Source organism: Scyliorhinus canicula, chromosome 17 (assembly GCF_902713615.1).
Source record: "Scyliorhinus canicula chromosome 17, sScyCan1.1, whole genome shotgun sequence".
Lineage (NCBI taxonomy): Eukaryota > Metazoa > Chordata > Chondrichthyes > Carcharhiniformes > Scyliorhinidae > Scyliorhinus > Scyliorhinus canicula.
Window position 1 is genome coordinate 48,780,517 of NC_052162.1, and position 20,538 is coordinate 48,801,054.

Sequence of the window (20,538 nt, forward strand, 5' to 3'; positions counted from 1 at the left end):
AAATACATTGGAAGCATTTCAGAGAAAACTTACCAGACTAATGTCAGGAATGGGGTGGATTGTCTTATGAGGAAAGGTTGGACAGCATAGGCTTGTATCAGCTGGAGTTTAGAAGAGTAAAAGACAACTTGATTGAAACATATAAAGTCCTGAGAGGTCTTGGCAGGGTGGAAAAATCTCTTGGGAGAATCTAGAATTAGGGCCAGAACTTTCCAGCCATCGTCCAGTCTTGCCGATAGCACAACTCCCGCAGGTTTCCTAGCTGCGAGGGGTGTATTCAATGGGAAACCACATTGACAATGGTAGGACCAAAATTTCCCACCGCTGATTAGTGACAGGCCAACTCCACTGCCATGTGTTTTGCGGCAGGTTGCGTGGAAAATCCTGCCCTAGAAGTCATTATTTAAAAATAAGCGGCCACCCAGTTAAGATAGAATTAGGAGATTTTCTTTCTATTAGAGGGTCATGAGTATTTGGAACTCTCCTCATCAAAATCAGATCAGCCATGATCTTATTCAATGGTGGAGCCAGCTCGAGGAGTTGAATTTCCTAATCCTCCTATGTTTGCAAGCCTAACGGGGTATTCTGCAAGATGCCCTACTCCCAATTCTATTATTTAACTGTATACAGGGAGTATGGTAGCAACGTGAAAGATAGAGGGATGTCCATGTGAGGGTCACAGTGAGTCAGGAATAATATAGAAATCAGAATTAATGTCAAGCTTAGCCTTAAGGGTAGTGTCAGGGTTAATGTTAAGGTTGCAGTGCGTGCCAGTGTTATAATTCACGATTAAACTGGGGAACAAAAATCAGGGTTTGGCCAAGGATCTGTAATATTACATTGGGTATTCAGCTCAAGTGCTATAAATCTCTTGTTTGTAGTAGTTTTTATTGGCATAATCAGGAGGGTAAATAATTATTAAAATATTACAGCTGGCATAAAGCTATGGAAAAAGATTGTTCTCTGAATGTTAATCCAAAGTGACGTAAACAAGACTGTACCAGGGAGCCACCTGTTAACTAAACATCATAAAACATAAAATATACATTACTTATCCGCACCAGTACCTTATGCACTGAGCTGAAAATTTATGATCAAAACCTGCCCAAGGCCTGCAATGTCCAGTGACAATGATCCATCAAGTATGAATTTGCCTCTTTAATGGATTTCTCTCTCAGCAGGATTATGCCTTAGGTTTCAACAGTTAGAAAGAGAACAAGAAGGTGTGGAGTCAGTCATTGGGGGAGGAGGTTGGTGAGATGCAGTTAATCATTGATTGACAGGACTTTCACCTAAGAAATTCGTGGATCAACAGTCCAATTTAATTGAACACAATACACTGTGGCGGAGTTCTTCGATTTTGCAACTAAGTGCCGGCTCGAACGGAGAATCCGCAGGATGTTCATTTGAGGTCAATCGGTGCGAACCCCTCACCAATACCGGTACCAGTGAAGGGCTAGCACTGGCGCCGCATGAACCACCCGTGGATTACACGGAAAATGGCCGAATAATGGCCGGGTCCCGGGCCGCGCATTCACACGGCTCACAACCTGCATTGGTCGCGCCATTCAACATGGCGTCGGCCGTGCGCATAACCTAATCTGCAAAGCCCAGCTGGACAAGGAGCACCCCCTTCCCACACTGTAGTTCAGGACTCCCACTATTGAGGATGCACTCCTTAAGACCAGGACCAGCGTCAGCCTTTTCCCAGGGTGAGGCGCCAGCGCTCCCCCACATTTGAGACCCCCAAACTGCGGGATGGACCCACCAGTACCCGGAGAAACTGCTGGAATGGATGCCAGCAGGGAAGCCCAACAGCCCTCTACACCCCTGATGACTATCCCAGGGGATGTGCACATTTTGTGGAAAACCAGGCAGAGGGTGCCCACCACCTCGATTATATCTCGGCAGGACAGGTGACGTCCATCCAGATGACGGTCTGAATCAATGGGTTCCCCATTAGGTTGGAGCTCAATACCTGGGCCGAGCGCAGTCTCATTAATCATCCGAAGCTTGGTATTGCGGGACACCGACGCACGGCTGGCAATATATATGGATGAGCCCTTGGGAGATTGCGGGCACCTCGGAAATCGCTGTGGATTACAGGCTACAGTCAGCAAACCTACCATTGATTGTAATAAAGGTTCGGGCTCCAGCTTGGTGGGTCAGGATTGGCTGAAGAGCCAAGGCTGATTGGCAGCCAGTGTGGCGCATGTGCCCTGATGGGCCGGGGCATTTCCCAGGCATTTTTCAAGATGGACTAGGTGCTATTTGAGGAGCCTCCGTCAAGGTTTTGTTGGACCCCGAGGCTCAAGCATTTTCAGGCCCGTTCCGTCCTTAGACATTGAAGTCTAAGTAGGATGTAGAGTTGGACCACCTGGAACAATTAGGGATCATCATCTCGGTTTGCAGATTGGGCTGTGCCAGTTGTGCCAGTCATGAAGCCTGACGGCTCCGTCCATCTCTGCAGGGATTATAAAATGACAATAAATCAGGCGTCTCGTTTGGACCATTGTCCGGTGCATAGAACTGAAGAACTAAATGCTCGGCTCAGTGGAGGGCGTACCTTCACCAAGCTCGACATGAGTCACGCTTATCTGCAATTAGTTTTGCATTCAGCTCACGAAGGTACGTGACCATCAATACACACAGGGGTCCCTACGGGTACATCATGTTCACTTTTGGAGTCTCCTCCGCATGTGCCATTTTTTGGCGAGTAATGGAGAATATTCTCCGGGGATTGCCGCAGGTTGCAATTTACCTTGACAACGTGTTGATCACTGGTTCGTCCTGCCGGGAACACAGGAAGAACCTGGAGATCGTACTTAATCAGTTCGAGGCAGTCGGCGTACACCTACGGCATGAAAAGTTTGTATTTCACACAAAATAACTTGAGTTACAGGGTGTCCATAATAATTTGCACCCAGTCTAGGAACAAAGATTCCACACGCGGTCGCCCTCAGCTGACTCCCGTTACCGACCAGCACCAACGCCTACCACATCAAACAAGGTAATTGCAGCCTTGCACTGAATAGACTCCTTGCCAGTGACGGCAGCCCAGTTGAAGGCGTGGACTCAGACAGACTCACTGTTGGCCAGGTTCCACCACATTGTGCTGCACCCTACATTGTGCTCTCCCGGAGGATCCTCACATATTCACCATGAAGGTGGCTGACCTCAGTATGCAGGATGGCATTCTGCTGTGGGGCTCCCGGGTGGTCGTGCTGAGCAAGGTCAGGGAGCAATCCTATAAGACCTCCATAGCGAACACCCGGAATCTCCAAAATGAAGCAGTTGGCCCAAGTTATGTATGGTGGCCTGGAATTGACGCGGATATCGAGACTTTGTCAAAGTAATGTGCCCTGCAACTCCACTCCATCCATGGGAGTGGCTAGGCTGACCATGATCCAATGGTGGATTTCACAGGACCCTTTCAAGGAGCCATGTATCTACTTATCGTGGATGCCCATTCAAAGTGGATGGATGTCCACTGAATGACCACAACGACATCGCAAGTGACTAATGAGCAGCTTCGACAAACTTTCAATGCTCATGGGCTTCCTGAGGTATTAGTGTCAGACAACAGCACATCTTTTACAAGTGTGGAATTCACCGAATTTCCGAAGCAAAGTAGAATCTGCCATGTACGGACTGCACCTTACCACCCGTTATCCAACTGATTGACCGAACGAGCATTGCAGACATTTAAGCAAAAACAGTCCTCCAGTTCCCCGGAGACCCGGCTGGCCCATTTCCTTTTCTATTACTGGACCACGCCATCACCAGATTGGCGTCCCTGGACTTGTTGATGGGTCGTCGGCTGTGCACACGTTTGAGCCTCGACCCGCCAGGCATTGCGGCCGTTGTGCCCAAAGACTTTTATTTATAAAGTATTACTGATTCTGAGTATTCTGAAACATCTTAATCCCAATGAACTTTCCCTCATTGCTTTTGATAGTGAACACATTAGTTAAACGATTAGGAAAGCGGAAAGCAAGATCTCGTTTGCAAACTGAAGGATCAAAGCAGCCTACAAGTTAATCTCAAGGTTAACCAGGTCCCCTTGGTGTTAAATCGTTAATTGCTCAATTGTTAAACTTATCAACCACCAAATTTCTTTCGGCCCCTTTGGAATTTTTTTTTGGATGAACTCCAGGCATCAGGAATGCGTCTAAATGCAATATTGCCCATTTAAGAATGTGCAGACTCAATGAGCCGAATGGCCTCCTTCTGCACTGTATGTTCTATGTACTCAAGATTTAAATTATATTTAAAACACAAAAGCAGATCATTCAGCCCAACTGTTTCTACAAGTGTTTATTGACGACACACATTTTCAATGACTCAATTTCGTCTAACTCTATCAACATATCCTTCTTTCTATTCTCATCACTCTTTCTGGTTTCTCTCAGCTCCAACCCCTTACAGAGTGAAGATTTTTCTCCAGTATTTCTTTCTGCCATATATTTAAATAATTATCAATGCTGAAATGTCTAATTATATACTTGGAGCAGCTAAAAGCAACTAGCACCTTCATTTCCACATCAGAATTATTCAGATTTTATATTGGCTGCTATGTCTCCAGAAGGGCAGAAGACTCCCACGTTCTCAGCTGAGACAATGGAAATACTGGTACAGGAAATAATGGCAGAAGAGGAAGGTAACTTTTTTTGCCAAACACTGAAGAAGTTCTGAAAATAACCGCCAAGTGGCATTGGCAGAAGGTAATCAGGGCAATAATACCAATGTCACCATTTCCATTCCCCCAGACTGTGGCAGTAAATGTTTCATTACCTCAGCAGATCTTAAATTTAAGACAAAATATATGAAACTTCCAAGAATGCCTTCTATTAAGCGTGCCAAACATTTATAACGATGTTACAATGTTGAAGTATGTCCCAGTTAATGTTTGAATGAATGCATGTGCTTTGAATTCATAGATTTCACCAAGAGCTGTTCATTTACTCAGTGCTTTATGTATCTGTGTCTCAAAAGCTTTCTGTGGAATGTAAATCTTTATTATGCGCACCAATCATTAACCCCATTAGGTTTTACTGCAAGTCATCGGAACAAAGGGTAGTTCTCAACACTTGAGCTAATTTTCTAGGAGAGCAGTAGCAAGTGCTGGTCCCTCAACCGTTGACTTATAATAAGACCAAACACAGCAAATCCTGGTGAGAAGGCTTTACACTGCATCAAAGACAAGTATATAAAAAGGCATGGACCATCTGCCTGCTTCCCACTTATTCTATTCTGCCCCACATGAAATGAAAATGACATTAAATGAAAATCGCTTATTGGCACAAGTAGGTTTCAAATGAAGTTACTGTGAAAAGCCCCTAGTCGCCACATTCAGGCGCCTGTTCGGGTAGGCTGGTACGGGAATTGAACCCGCGCTGCTGCCATAGTCTGCTCTAAAAGCCAGCTATTTAATCCTGTGCAGTAAATCTATCATGACTCATTCCAATCTCTCTACTGCAAGTAAAACGAGAACTCAGCTCGTCAGGAAGCTATTATAACCTCTCCGAGATGTTCCTTCAAAAGCCAGCACCTTCTGTTTCCTAGGTTATTCGTCCCAAGCACCAGCTCGGAGATATCTCCAAAAGAGACATTAGACAGTAAGCACGGATGCGGTGCACTGGGTGACTGCACTGACCACATGAGCAGGAGGAGCAGCTGAGGAAAGCCAGAACATCAAATCACATAGATACACTGCTAATGGTTGCCACAGACTTCTAAAGATCAGGGTCGGGATTCTGCGAAAAACGGCGGGGTGGGCAACTCTGCACGGCGCAAACCACTCCTGCTCCGGCCTAGCCCCTGGAGATGCGGAATCCTCCGCACCTTCAGGGGCTAGGCCGGCGCAGGAGTGGTTTGCGCCGCACTGGCCGGCGCAAAAGGGGCTTGGCGCCACGCCAACCGGCGCCGAAGGGCCTCTGCCGGCCGGCGCATGTTGGCGCATGCACGGGAGCACCAGCGTGTGTTGGCGTCATCCCAGCGCATGCGCTGGGGGGTTCATCTCCGCGTCGGCCATCGCAGACTGTTACAGCAGCCAACGCGGAGGAATAGAGTGCCCCCAGGACACAGGCCCACCCGCAGATCGGTCCCGCCGGTAAGTACCTGTTGAAATTTATGCCGGCGGGACCAGCCGAAAACGGGCGGCCACTCGGCCCATCGCGGGCCGGAGAATCGCCAGGGGGGGGAGCCGCTGCCAATGGCCCCCGACCAGCGCGGCGCGATTCCCGCTCCCCCTAAATCCCCATCACCGGAAAATTCGGCAGCCGGCGGGCGGGGTTTATACCGCCCCCCACTCAGTGATTCTCCAACCTGGCGGATGGTCGGAGAATCCCACGCCTGGTACTTCAGAGCATCAGGCCAGGAATCTATGTCAAACTGTATGCTGTATATTCTGTTCATTCTTTCATTAGCTAGGTAAACATCTATTGTCCATCTCTCATTCCTCTTGAGAGGGTAGAGGTAATCTATTCTTGAATCACTGAAGTCTAGGTGGTGTAGCTACTCACAGTGTTGTTAGGAAGTGAACTGCAGGAATTTGACCCAGCGACAGTGAAGGAATGGTGATGTAGTTCCAAGTCAAGATGGCGTGTGACTTTGAGGGAAAGTTTCAAGTGGTGGTGTTCCAATGCATCTCCAGCCCTTGTCCTTCTTGGCAGAAGAGGTTGTGGGTTTGGAAGGTGCTACTGAAGGAACCCTGGTGAGTTGCTGCAGTGCATCGGGTACACACTGTTACCACTGTGCATTGGTGGTGGAGGGATTTAATGTTGAAGGTGGTGAATAGGATGCTGATAAAATGGGTTACTTTGTCCTAGATCAGGGGTGGGCAAACTACGGCCCGCGGGCCGCATGCGGCCCGCCAAAGGTATTTCTGCGGCCCACCAAGTCATTAAAAAAAAAAAAAAATTTTTTTTTTAAAAAAAAATTTTTTTTTTTTTTTTTTTTAAATTTTTTTTTAAAAGTTAATGGGTGGGGGGGCTGTTGGGTTACTTACTGGTATAGGGTGGATACGTTGACTTGAGTAGGGTGATCATTGCTTGGCACAACGTCGAGGGCCGAAGGGCCTGTTCTGTGCTGTACTGTTCTATGTTCTATATGAGGCGCCCAGAATCATAACCGGGTGACGTAATTATTTTACTTAATATACTATGCGGCCCTTTGTGAATTGTGAATTTCTGAATGCGGCCCTTGCATGGAAAAGTTTGCCCACCCCTGTCCTAGATTGTATTGCGCTTCTTGAGTGTGTTGGAACAGTGTTCATTGAGGCAAATGGAGAGTATTCTATCATACTCCTGATATGTAGCTTGTAAATGGTGGACAAATATTGAAGTTTCAGGAGGTGAGTTATTCTCTGCAGAATTCCCACCCTCTGACCGGCTCTTGTAGCCACAGTATTTATAGAGCTGGTCCAGTTTAGTTTCTGACCAATAGATGTTGATAGTGGGGGATTCAGTGAGTTTGATGCCATTGCATGTCAAGGGGACATGGTTGGTTTCTTGCTTTTTGAGGATGGTCATTGACTGGCATATGTTGCCTCAATGTTGTCCATGTTTTGCTGCATATGCACGCAGATTGTTTCAGTTTCTGAGGAGTTGCGAATGATAATGAACATTGTGCAAATCATCAGCAAGCACCCACATTTCTGGTTTTATGGTGGTAATTGCTGAAGCAACTGATAATAATTGGACCTGGGACACTATCCTGAGAAACTCCTGCTGTGATATCCTGGGACTGAGATGATTGTGGTTGCCCGAGGTCAATCGTCAATTCAATTCACTCCACGTGAAAGCAAGAAACAGCTGAAGGTATTGTATACTACAGAGACTATGGGCCCTAACAACATTCCAGCAATAGTACTGAAGATTGGTGCACCAGAATTAGCCATGTCCCTAGCCCAGATTTTCGAGTACAGCTACAATATTGGCATTTACCTGGCAATGTGAAAAGTTTCCCAGGTATGACCTGTACACAAAAAGCAGAACAAATCCAGCCCAGCCACTTACTGCCCTATCAGTCTACTCTCAATCATCAGCAAAGTGATGGAAGGAGTCACCGACAGTGCTGTCAAGCGGCACTTACTCAGCAATAACGAGTTCACAAAGCTCGGTTTGAGTCTTCGTTTGAATTAATTTTTATGGGATTTGGGTGTCACTGGCTTGCCCAGCATTTATTGCCCATCCCTAGTTGCTCATGAGAAGGTGGTAGTGAGCTGCTTTCTTGAACCGCTGCAGAGCCTGAGATGTAGATACACCCACGGTGCTATTAGGGAAAGAATTCCAGGATTTTGACCCAGCGACAGTGAAGGAATGGTGAGTGACTTGGAGGGAAACGTCCAGGCAGTGATGTTCCCAGGTATCTGCTGCCCTTGTAGTTCTAGAAAGTTTAGAAGGTACTCTCTAAGGAACATTGGCGAGTTCCTGCAGTGCATCTTGTAGATGGTTCACACGGCTGCCACTGTGCGTTGGTGGTGAAAGGATTGAAAGTTTATGGCAGGGGGAGCAATCCAGCAGGCTGCTTTGTCCTGGATCATGTTGAGATTCTTAAGTGTAGTTGGGGCGGCACTCATCCAGGCAAAGGGAGAATATTCTCTCACACTCCTGACTTGTGCCTTATAGGTGGTGTACAGGTTTTGGCGACTCATAAGGTGAGTTACTCGTTGCAGAATTCCTATCCTTTGGCCTGCTCTTGTAGCTTAGTATGTACGTGGTTAGTCTAATTCAGTTTCTCATCAATGGTAATCCTCAGGATGTTGATAGTGGAGCATTCAGTGATGGGGGTGCCACTAAATGTTAAGGGGTGATGATTAGATTGGCTCTTGTTGGAGGTGGTACTTGTGTGGTGTGAATATTACGTGCCACATGTCAGTTTAAGCCTGGTAAAGCTCACCACCACCTTCTCAAGGGCAATTAGAGATGCTGAATTGAAAGGTTATGGTGGACAACTGGTTCAGACATCCAATGTCAAATCTGGTTGGACCATATAAGGCACTATCTGGTCCTGATCTCAACTGTTAAAACTGCTCAGTGGGCCAAACTTCCTCTCCAACTTTGACAGAGAATCATCCAGACCCGAAACATTAGCTCCGTTCTCTCTCCACAGATGCTGTCAGATCTGCTGAGATTGTCCAGTGATTTCTGTTTTTGTTTCAGATTCCAGCATCCGCAGTAATTTGTTTTTGTTTCATTGTTCCTCTTCAGCTCCCTGTCCTTGCCCTGAACTTGCATCTTTCCTTTTCTTTTTCCCCTCATGTCCTCTTCAAGCTCATCTTGGCCATGTAACCCACCTTCTGTTCCCTCAACTGCATTCCCACAAAATTACTGACCACCATCTTCCCTTCCTTATTTCTAAAATCTTTATTGTTATAAGTAGACTTAAATTAACACTGCAATGAAGTCACTGTGAAAAGCCCCTAGTCGCCACTGATCTCCTTGATAGCTGATATTGTAAACAGTTCTTTCCATTTAGGTGTTGTACATCACTCCTTCAAATTTGTAGTCATCACCCCTCTCCACATAAAATCCAACCTTGACCCTAACGCTCTTACAAGCTCCCACCCCATCCCCAATCTCCCATTCCTTTCCAAAGTCCTTGAATATGTTGTCATCTCCAAAATCTATACTCATTTTTGTAAGGGCCACAAAGAACCAAACCGAGTTTGTTGAAACAAAAGTTTACTTAATTTAACGACTATTATGTACAGTTCCATTGTTTCCTATTGGATCTTCTCTCCCTAGCCGATACCTAACTGGCCGGCTCTATATGTGGTACAACGACACATTGTTTAGAGATCTCCCACCCCCTTAATAGGGGAGTTTGTATTCTTCAAAGGTCACAGGGAAGCTAACTGTTCCCATCCACTGGCCACTGGTCACTCATCTTTCCCAGAATGGCATGTTTGAATCCGTCCAATTAGTTTTCTGCCTCAGTGATAGTAACAAAACAGCTCTTATCAAAGTCACAAATGACATGCATTGTGACAGTGAAAAACATAAATTATCCTCTATGTAGGGCAGGATTTTCCTCCCCCTCTGCAGCATGTTTTGCAGCAGAAGAGGGTGCTCGCCAGTGGCACTCCTTGGCAACATACCAAGACTAAATCAGTCTGTTCACATCCTTGGTATCATTTTTGACCCCAAGATGTGCTTCCAACTCCATATTCACACCATCACTAAGACTGCCTATTTCTAACTCCAGAACATCACCTGACTGTGGTACTATCATATATGAAGGTAATGTGAGGGTTAATAGAATATGTACAGACAGCCACCAGAGGAAGCAATCCTAGAAGTACATACGGGATGATGCTGAGCCTTGTGAGACAGAAGGTTGGAGTAGGTGGCAGGAGCAGGAGCTGAGGTAGGAGTACTGAAGATAGTGAGAGAGCAAGAGTAGTTAATGAGTTAGTGAGTTAGATGTTAGATGAGTATAGTTTACAGCAGGGGTGGGCAAACTACGGCCCGCCAAAGGTCTTTATGTGGCCCACCAAGATCAAGTCATTTAAAAAAAAAAATGTTTTTTTTAAGGTTAATGGGGGGGCTGTTGGGTTACTTACTGGTATAGGGTGGATACGTTGACTTGAGTAGGGTGATCATTGCTCGGCACAACATCAAGGGCCGAAGGGCCTGTTCTGTGCTGTACTGTTCTATGTTCTATGTTCTATATGAGGCGCCCAGAATCATAACCGGGTGAAGTAATTATTTTACTTAATATACTATGCGGCCCTTTAAAATTGTGAATTTCTGAATGTGGCCCTTGCACGGAAAAGTTTGCCCACCCCTGGTTTACAGTGTGTTTAATCAACTGTTAGTTCTTAGGGTTAAGTGTTGAATCCAATTGTAGTGTTAAATAAATAGTTCATTAGTTTAAAAGACTCATTGTTCTCTGATCAACACTACACATCATAGCCATCCGGTTAGTGCAAGGCAGAGAACAACACACTGACTTTGACAGTGCGACAACTCATCTGCTGCTAAAACCCTGATTCACGCTTTTGTTGACCATTGTAATGCACTTCTGGCTGGTCATTCTACTCTCCATAAACATGAGGTCATCCCGTTCACCTATCAGTCTGTGCTCGCTGACCTTCATCGGCTTCCTGTGAAGCATGTCTTGATTTTGAAATCCCTCAATGGCATCACCTTTCAACATCTCTGTAATCTCCCCCAGCCCCACAACCCTCCAAGATATCTGTGCTCATTTATTTCTGGTCTCCAGAACATAATGCTCCTCTGAAGGATCTTGAAATGTTTTATTATATTAAAGTCACTATATAAATATAAGTTATCGTTAATGTTGTTATGAATAGCTCCTCTATAGGGTTTGAATGATTGCCAAAGCTACTAATCCAGATTTTTCTTGTTGCTTCCCCCAGCGACTCCAAGTGCCTGGCTCAAATTCAGATTAAAATAGTAGGTGACTTAGGTCCTCACAGCATCAAAAGCGTCAGGGCAACTTCCAGCAAGTGAATTGTGGGATAAATTAAGATGAGTGATGGGCCCTTAAACTGTAGCCATTGACACAGACTGCACAAAATCATCAATCATCAATTCTCCTAACAGTGTTGTGAGGGTGCTCAATAAATGGAACTGGAAAAAATCATTTCAATGTAATTCAATTTAGACACCCTTTAATTATGGTCAGTAAAAATTATCCCGGGCTCAGGTGTATTTTTGTCTTCCATTACATAAATTATTTCTACGTTGCCATGGAAGGAATTATATCAGTTTGCTGACAACACCAAGCTAGGAGACACAGTAAACAGTGAGAAAAATGTATTGATATTAATTGCAATTTTTTTAGCTTCCCAATTCTATTAACTACAACACAAACCTTTGAATCCGATTGAGGTAGATACCTGGAACACGAGCACCAAAGACAATCAGTTCACCATATTCATAAATCTTTCAGAAAAACTGGATATTGCTGTAAGGTGTTAGACATAGTTCGGTAGATCTTAAGGTATTCGTAACCTTAGATAGTTCAACAGTATTTATTAACTACTGGGAATTATCTACAGACGTATAGTAAAGTTCCAAGTGAGGAGCTGTCTTCATACCTATTCCACACATGGGGAGGTGAAACACAGACTGGGTGACCATTTTGCAGAACACCTTTAGTCAGTCCACAAGCATAGCCCTGACCTTCCTGTTACTTGCCATTTTAACTCATCATCTTGCTCTCATACCCACATTACCATCCTTGTCAGGCTGCAATGTTCCAGTGAAGCCCAACACAAACTGGACGAATAGCACCCTCATCTTCTGGTTGGGCACTTTACAGGCTTCTAGACTTAACATTGAGTTTAACAACTTCAGATGAACCTTCTCCTTCATTTCGATCTTTTTTACATAATTCTTTTCCCCCCACAGGACCATCTGTAACTTATTCTTGTGTTTTGCTTCCACATACCACCTCCCCTCATTCTGCTATTAACACATTCTGCTTTCTTACCTTTATTCCACTGTCATTAATCTTTAACACTACCATTAAAACTCCTTTTGTCTTGTGTCCATAACATCTTTGTCATTTCCCTCCAGAGCTCCCACCTACCCTGATCTTATATTTTGTTCCACCTCCTCTGCCCCCTCTTCAACAATGTAAAATCCACCATATTTCCATCACTCTTCAGCTCTGAAGAAGAATCATATGGACATGGTTTCTCTCTCCACAGATTCTGCTAGACAGGCTGAGCTTTTCCAGAATTTTCTATTTTTATTTCAGATTTCCAACATCCACTGCATTTAGCACTTACAAGGTATCCCAGTTTATCCCATGTATTTACATTATCATTACTACCCCAGTTCCCCACCTCAAGACTCTGAGCTCATAGGTTCAGGTGGTCTGGAGACCTTAGAACTCGTCTGTACCCTGTTCTCACTACTGTCAGAGGAGTGGCAGGCTCTGTCTCTGCAGGTAAACTTTGCTGAATTGTGGGTTGTTCTAGATTCTGGGTATCTTTTTATCCTCTTTTCCATTCTTTGGCATTTAATCACTCTTTTTTGATTCCCCAACTGTAGTAATGGATGGTGGTTGGTTTATCCTGCTCTTTATCGGGTGGAAGAAATCTGGGCTCATCTCTATAACGTGTTATCTCTTCTTCCTTTGCGCAGCTCACCAAGATGCATGCTGGGATGGAAGATCACTCTTTCTGTTGTGAGGGTGTGACTTGATACTAAGCTCACCTTTGCATTTGGCAGTGTGATGTGCTGTTGTCGATGGATGGCTGGTACTCAATTACAACATCATTTGTGGTACTGTCATGCTGGCTGGAGATTGCAGCATCTGCTCAGTGTTCTTAGAGTTTATCACTCTAACTGACATCAGAGCCAAATATTGGGGGGGGTTCATCTCCGCACCGGCCATTGCGGACCGGTACACCAGCCGGCGCGGAGCAAGAGAGTGCCCCCATGTCCTTGGGGTCCTTGGGGGGGCTCGGGGGGGGATCTGGCCCCGGGAGCGGGAGGGGGGGTGCCCCCCACGGTGGCCTGGCCCGTGATCGGTGGGCCTGTGCTGTGGGGGTACTTTCCCCCCGCGCCAGCCAGTGTGACAGTCCGCCATGGCCAGCGTGGAGAAGAAACCCCTGTGCTTGCGCTGGGATGACGCCAGCACACGCTAGCGCTCCCGCGCATGCACCAACTCACGCTAGGCAGCGGCGGCCCTTTGGCACCAGTTAGTGCGGCTCCAAGCCCCTTGACGCCAGCTGTCGTGGCGCCAACCCCATCAGCGCCGGCCTAGCCCCTGAAGGTGCGGAGGATTCTGCAGTTTCCAGGCGGCCCGACGCCGGAGTGGTTCACACCACTCCTCGGCGCCAGTACGGCCCACCCCACCGAGTAGGGGAGAAACCCGCCCATAGTTCACGAGACCCCTGGAGTCCTGCTCACAAATTGGTGTTAACTTTTGGAGGCTGATGAGGGTGCTGGTTCCTCCAGGAAGTGCAGACAGAGTCAAGCTTCAGGCACCATAAGCAGCCTGTCTGTACAGAGCGGGAGGAAGAGAGATAGAGCAATACGAATAGGGGATTTGATAGTCAGGCCATCAACATGACTCCAGGATGGTGTGTTACCTCCCTGGTCCTAGGGTCCAGGATATCACTGAACATCTGGGTCACTTCAGTATTTATGTGTACACAACATCAAACCAATAGCCAATAAAACCCTGGACATGTAATTGCAATAAGGTTCACTTGTGTGCTTTCATTTAATCATGTTTAAAGGCAGCAGACTGAAAAATAAAAATTACCAGAGCAAAAGAGCATGTTGAGGAAGACTGCACCAGGTGGAGACACTGGAGCCTTGCAGTGTTTGTGCCATTGGAAGCTTGCTGACTTTTGTTCTCAACGGATAATTGGTCTCACTCAGATGGAGGTGATTCTCCTCTCCAAATGTCATGCAGGCTGATTATCACTCAGGCGGAACATGTCGAGATCAGTGTGGTTCTAGTGTCTTTGCCATCTTGATGAGCTCCTGCCTCCCGAGCCTAGCATGGAGATACCACTGCAAAGTGGCGGCACCATGCTCCAGTTTTGCTTCCTTCATCCTCATCCTCTATCCCCTCTGAGGAATTGGTCTGGTCCTCCTCTCTCGTCAAGGTCCAGACCTCCTCTCATGAAGTTAAATGCAGACCACCTCAATGCATGAGGTAATGTATTGGAGGATGTCACTTGACAAGACACCTGAATATAAACTTCAGGAAGGCTTTGGGCTGCTAAATGATGACTCTTGTGCTCAGGTGGTATCTTCCGTAGTGTCTCTCAGCCTCCACAGCGGGGTTGCATATCTCCTCACAGGATAAGTCTTATCTATTTATAATCATCTACAGACTTTGAATTGCCCCATGAAGAGCAGTAGCACCTGCAATTTCCAAATGCTGAAGGCATCATGGTAGCTTCCAGGATATTGTGCACTCAGCTGCATAAACATTTGGTGCGGTGGCCAGTTAGTTGACCATTTAGGGAGTGGTATCCCTTACTGTTGGGGAATCTCTCTAGCTGGCCATATGGACACAATGGATGATCCTCTGCAACTTAAAGGATTCTAGCAATGGAGTCAGATCCCAATGACTGAGATTAAGTGCTGCTATCTACCTTGAGTTCAATGTAATCTCCTGTCCTCTCAAAAAGTTAATTCTGTCATCTCCGCAATGCAATGAATGCTGCTACCTGCAAGATGCCACCAATGTCTGCTGTTGCTACAGCGTGGAAGAACCCAGCTACAAAATTGCAAGGGTATTATGATTTTTACAGCCATGGGAAGGCCAAGGTGAAGTTCCTACAAACTGTCATACAACACTAAACGAGAGCACACTAGTCAGCAAATATCTGCCTGGACAGATGCAACCTTCCGCAGCACAGACACTCCAACATGTCCATGTAGCTTTTCCTTTGGCCATAGTCTCTATGGTCAGGGTATCGCCTTCATTGCCTTCCTGCTCCAGATTCTTGGCCCCTGCTTCTCCCTCTGTAGATGCTGCTCCTCACTGCTGATCAACTTTATCTCAGAGTGGCTTAATCCCATTTCCTATTATGTCCTTCCTTCCTATTAGAATGTGCAGCATTCCTGAAATCCCTCTTATGAGACCTGCAAGCCAAGGGACCCACCCACACACCCCTCAAATCCATTCCACTCTGCAAAATGCCCTTGTCAAGAGTGGAGAGATATGGCAGATAATTCTCCTGATTCTAAACAACTGGTTGCCTGTGGATGAGGATCTTTTTCTGAGCCTTTTCTCTTTACTGGTGTCTCATGATGCTTTTCCACCATTCTGACTGGCTCCCCATTGTTTGTGCCTCCTTCCTGCTTTCACCTTTGGGACACTTTGTCATAGAATCACAGATCCCATGCCTTCTCTCCCTCTCTCTCCATATAGAATCCTCAGACATTGGGGGTTACAGATGATGGCTCTCCACAAATCCCTAATCTATGGTAGCAAGGTGAAGCAATGAGAGGGGAAAGGCACCAAGAACCACCTCAGCGGCACAGGGACTGAACCCAAGCAACATTATTAAGACTGTGCTCTATTCAGCTGAGCTCACTGACCCGATATCCCATGTCTAACAAAGAAAATTCAAACTGGTATTGAATGAACTAACAACAAGCTTGCAGCTTAACTTGCCATTTCTTATAGAGGGACGTTGAAAAATCAGTGGATAAAGTACAATGAACATTCAATAATATGATGCCAGACATCTAATTGTAATGGAAGGCTTAAAAATCAAGGCTGTGTTCAGGGAAGTAGAGAAGATTAAAATAGGATCCAGTAGAAGTTTCTAAAATTATGTAAGGTAAATGGGTATGAACAATCATTTCAAATGCTCAGTGATTCAAAAACAAGGGGGAATAAACTTAGAATCAATACAAGTAGGAATGGCTGAGAATAATTTTTCATGCAAGATTTTAAAATATGCAATACATTACCACAAGTGACTATTGATATCAGACAATCTGCAACATTTTTAAAAAGCAGAAAAATATTACAGCGCTGAGGGAAAGAATAGCAAACATTAAAACAATTTACATGTCTGGGAAAGCTAGCCTTGGCAAGCTGGGCTAAATTACCTCCTTCTTGACTGAAGTTTCTATTATTTCAGGAATATTTCCATATTGAAGATTAAACCTTTGTCACCCGCCTCTATCTATACAGTATGAATTGTTAACAGAACTACAAGAGAAACTCAGCAATCAGCTGTGAATATAAATTGATTTCTGGTTAAGCCTCTAATTGTTGATCTGTCATTTTGACCCCAATATATGGATAAGATATGGTCAAGTTATCTGACTTTAAGCGATTGATGATTTCTGAAACTGATATTGCCTGTGGTTATATTCCCACAGACTCCCATTCATCTGCAATCTGAGTTCAACCACTTTCTGTCCAAAATCTGCAGCTTGAAACCATCACTAGTTATTCAATGTCCTAAGCTCCATTCAGTAGGATAACTTTAAAATCTAAAATAAATCAGAGGCTGACACATTAGTGAGGAATTGCTGTTCCATCAGAGGAGCCACCTTCCAGGTGAGATATTAATCTGGACTCTTATCTGTGACCTCTTAGATATCTGTCAAAGATTACATGACATTAGTCAGAGAAGAATAAAGGAATTCACGTTGTGTCCCAGTCAACATCCAACCCTTGAGCCACAACACGAATAAAAGATTCCCTGGTCCTTTACCTCATTGCAGCTTGCAGGACCTTGCGTGTAAATTGACTGTTATATCTTTCAACATTACAATGACTATAATTAAAAGTAATTAATTGGCTGTAAAGAGCACTGAAATGTCCAGGGGATCATGCAAGGGTGGGCACTGATTCAGAATAGTTTAACTTAGTTCAGTTCTAATCGTCACAAAGGGAACAGCATATTTAAAAACTGCACTCACCAAACGTCTACATCTCCTGATTTGTGAAGTGGCTTGTCATCAGATCTTGATACTTTTCACAATTCTCCTGTATTTCACAGACCAATGTCTGCATTCACTGAGGATGATTGCAGTCTCTTACATTCTAAAGCTGTTCATTAACTCGCACAACACCACAGCGCAGTGAGTTTGAAGTGTGTAGTCCAGATCTATACTGCGATCCACAGGAATCATTCTAGAAATTCCCAAAATGGTAAAATAAGGAATTAGTCAAAGTTCGTTGCTTCAATGTAAAATTGTTAGATTCCAGTCAATTAAATTAGAGGGAAGAGTCTAAGGTTCCAAAACATGAATTACACTGACTTGGTTCCTTCTGGAGTTTCATTCCACAAGTGTACATTTCAGAATGAGTCAGACCAATTGCTCAACCAATCAAGTGCTAGGCTTCAGAGATTTCAGCATATTCTACCAGTGACACAAAGGTCAGCCTCATCTCGGAAGTGACAAGTCAGAGCAATGGTAATAACCCAGCTCACCATGTTACAGAGGGAACTTTGCAATTGCGGGGAGGTGCAGATTGCATGTACTATATTTTATTGGCAATTACCGTGTGAGATGATACTGAAATACCAGTATAAAATTGGGAGGGAGACAGACACACTGACATTCTAATCCTTTAGTGACTATTAAGTAACAAACCAAATCTCAAACCAAGTTCGTACACTTGCCAGCAGCAAATATCCGTCCACCTTATCTGTTGTTAGGCAAACATTGATCTCCTCATCTATGGGAGGGATTTAGATGTTTTATGAGTTAGGGAATAGAGCAGCAGGGTGGCACAGTGGTTAGCACTGCTTCCTCACAGCACCAGGGACCTGGGTTCAATTCCAATCTTGGGTAACTTCCTGTGTTCTCCCTGTTTCGGCAAGGATTGCCTTTGGGTGCTCCGGTTTCCTCTCACAGTCCAGCGATGAGCCATTTAGAATGGCCATGCTAAATTGCCCCTTAATGTCCAAAACAAAGATGTGTAGGTTAGGCTAAGGGGTTAATGTGATAGGGAAGGTGAGTGGGCTTGGGTGGAGTGCTCTTTGCGAGGGTCGGTGCAGGCTTGATGGGCTGAAAGGCTTTCATCTGCACCGGAAGGATTCTATGGAACTATATAAAAGATAGCAGAAATTCTGTTTGGAAATTCCATGTTCAGTGCTTGTTCTCAGATAGTTGGATTGTGCTAAAGTATTGCACATTGGATTGATTCCTGGGCCTGAATTTCTCTCTTGGTATGCACGCAAACTCGACAGACTGGGTTAGTATTGCTACCTCACATCTCCAGAGTCAATTCCGCCCACGGGTGACTATCTGCGAGGAGTTTGCACTTTCTCCCTGTGTCTGCGTGGGTTTCCTCCAGGTGCTCTGGTTTCCTTCTCACAGTCCAAAGATGTGCAGTTTAGGTGGATTGGCCATGCTAAATTGCCCCTTAGTGTCCAAAAAGATTCGGTGGGGTTGCGTGGATAGGGTGGACACATGGGCTTAAGTCGGGCGCCAGGTCCAATGGTATCCCTCAAGATTTTGGTAACTTCAATTAAACTTCCAGTGGAAAAATGTATGGGACGGGATTCTCTGATTCTGAGGCTAAGTGCTGACACCGTCGTAAACGGCATCGCGTTTCACAACGGCGTCAATATGCCCTCAGGAGCAGCGATTCTGACCCCTACAGGGGGTCAGCACGGCACTGGAGCGACCCGCGCCGCTCCAGCTGCCGATACCGGCGTCAGATGGGCGCAGCGGGTCTGCGCATGTACAGTGGGACCGACGCCAATACGCGCATGCACAGTGACTCCCTTCTCCGCGCCGGCCCCGACTCAACATGGCGAAGGGCTATGGGGGCCTGCGCGGAACAAAAGAAGCCCCCAGCCCGAGAGGCCGGCTGGCCGATCGGTAGGCCCCGATCGCGGGCTAGGCCGCAGTGGAGGCCCACCCCTGAGTTTGAACCCCCCTCCCCCCCATTAGGCCGCCCCCGGATGCATGCATAGCGAGGCCCCGCCGGGTAAGACCACACGTGGATGGCACCGGCGGGACTCAGATTTTTTTTACGGCCGCTTGGCCCATCCGGGGTGGAGAATCACCGGGGAGGGGGGGGGGGCACGTAGAGCGGCACCCAACCGGCGCCGCACCAAACGCGCGGCGCCAATGGTGCCGATTCTCTGCTCTCCAGAGAATCGGCGGGGCAGCGTCACGCAATTCGTGCCCGTCCCAGAGATTCTCCGGTCCGGCCTGGGCTGAGAGAATCCCGCTCATAGTTCCTGCAACATGGAAACAAATTTGGTTTTAATGTTGAAGCTTTTCACCTATGAATGGATACTGACTCAAATCTTCTCTGATTCAACGTATTTGTATATAGTGGCCACAGTTTAACGGCCACATTACGCCCAGCGCAAATCCAGGCCGATGTCTGAATCGCGGGAGAGGCCGAAATCTGGATCCATGCTGGGCATGATCTAACTTCACGATCTAACTTGCCCGCTCCCGATGAGGGGTTCCGGATCCCGCCAGAGGTGGCAAAACACCAATTGAGAGCAATCTCCATCTCATTGGTGAGATGTTTCTCATATCCAGGCACGCCAGCTGTGGAGAATAACATGACAGAGGCTTTACATGTTTTAATGTTGAACATTCGAAACCACATTGTCCCTAGCTACACCCACAGTGCCCGCTCAGTGATCCTCAATCTTCTTTATCTTCTGTACTCTACCACTACGGCTAGATGTATCAAGTGCAAAATTATATGAGCAACCTAAAATCTCTGTTAATAGGCTTTTTAATGACCTTAATTGAATTTTTAATTAAGCGGGCAATCACAGGGGTCAGAAAACGCCTGCCAACTATTAAAAGACCAATTAAGGCCAACTTCAATATTGCAGCAATGTACTATGGTGTCAGTACACATTGCCAATGTCATCTCGTGCAATTTTATTCATGCTTGGGTCAGGTGCACGTCCAGTAGGGCTCCGTAATATTAACTAGGACTAGATTCTCCGAAAAAGAGAGAATTTTGGAACAGACGTCAGATACTTTAAAATAATTCTTGGGAAATCAGTCATTTCAAATTATCTTCATGGCACAATGGGGACATTCAGTGGTGTCACATTATGGGGGATTCAATGCTCATGGA

General features: G+C 45.8%; 1 protein-coding gene across 1 annotated transcript in view; it reads right to left on the reverse strand.

Annotated features, from left to right (window-relative positions):
• The window catches only part of LOC119952082 (P2Y purinoceptor 4-like), a 41,574-nt gene extending 23,973 nt beyond the window's left edge, over positions 1 to 17,601 (reverse strand). Inside the window, exon 1 of the mRNA XM_038775630.1 lies at positions 17,391 to 17,601. The gene's annotated coding sequence lies outside the window, so the exon portion shown is untranslated. The remainder of the gene's footprint in view (positions 1 to 17,390) is intronic.
• Positions 17,602 to 20,538: the final 2,937 nt, after the last annotated feature.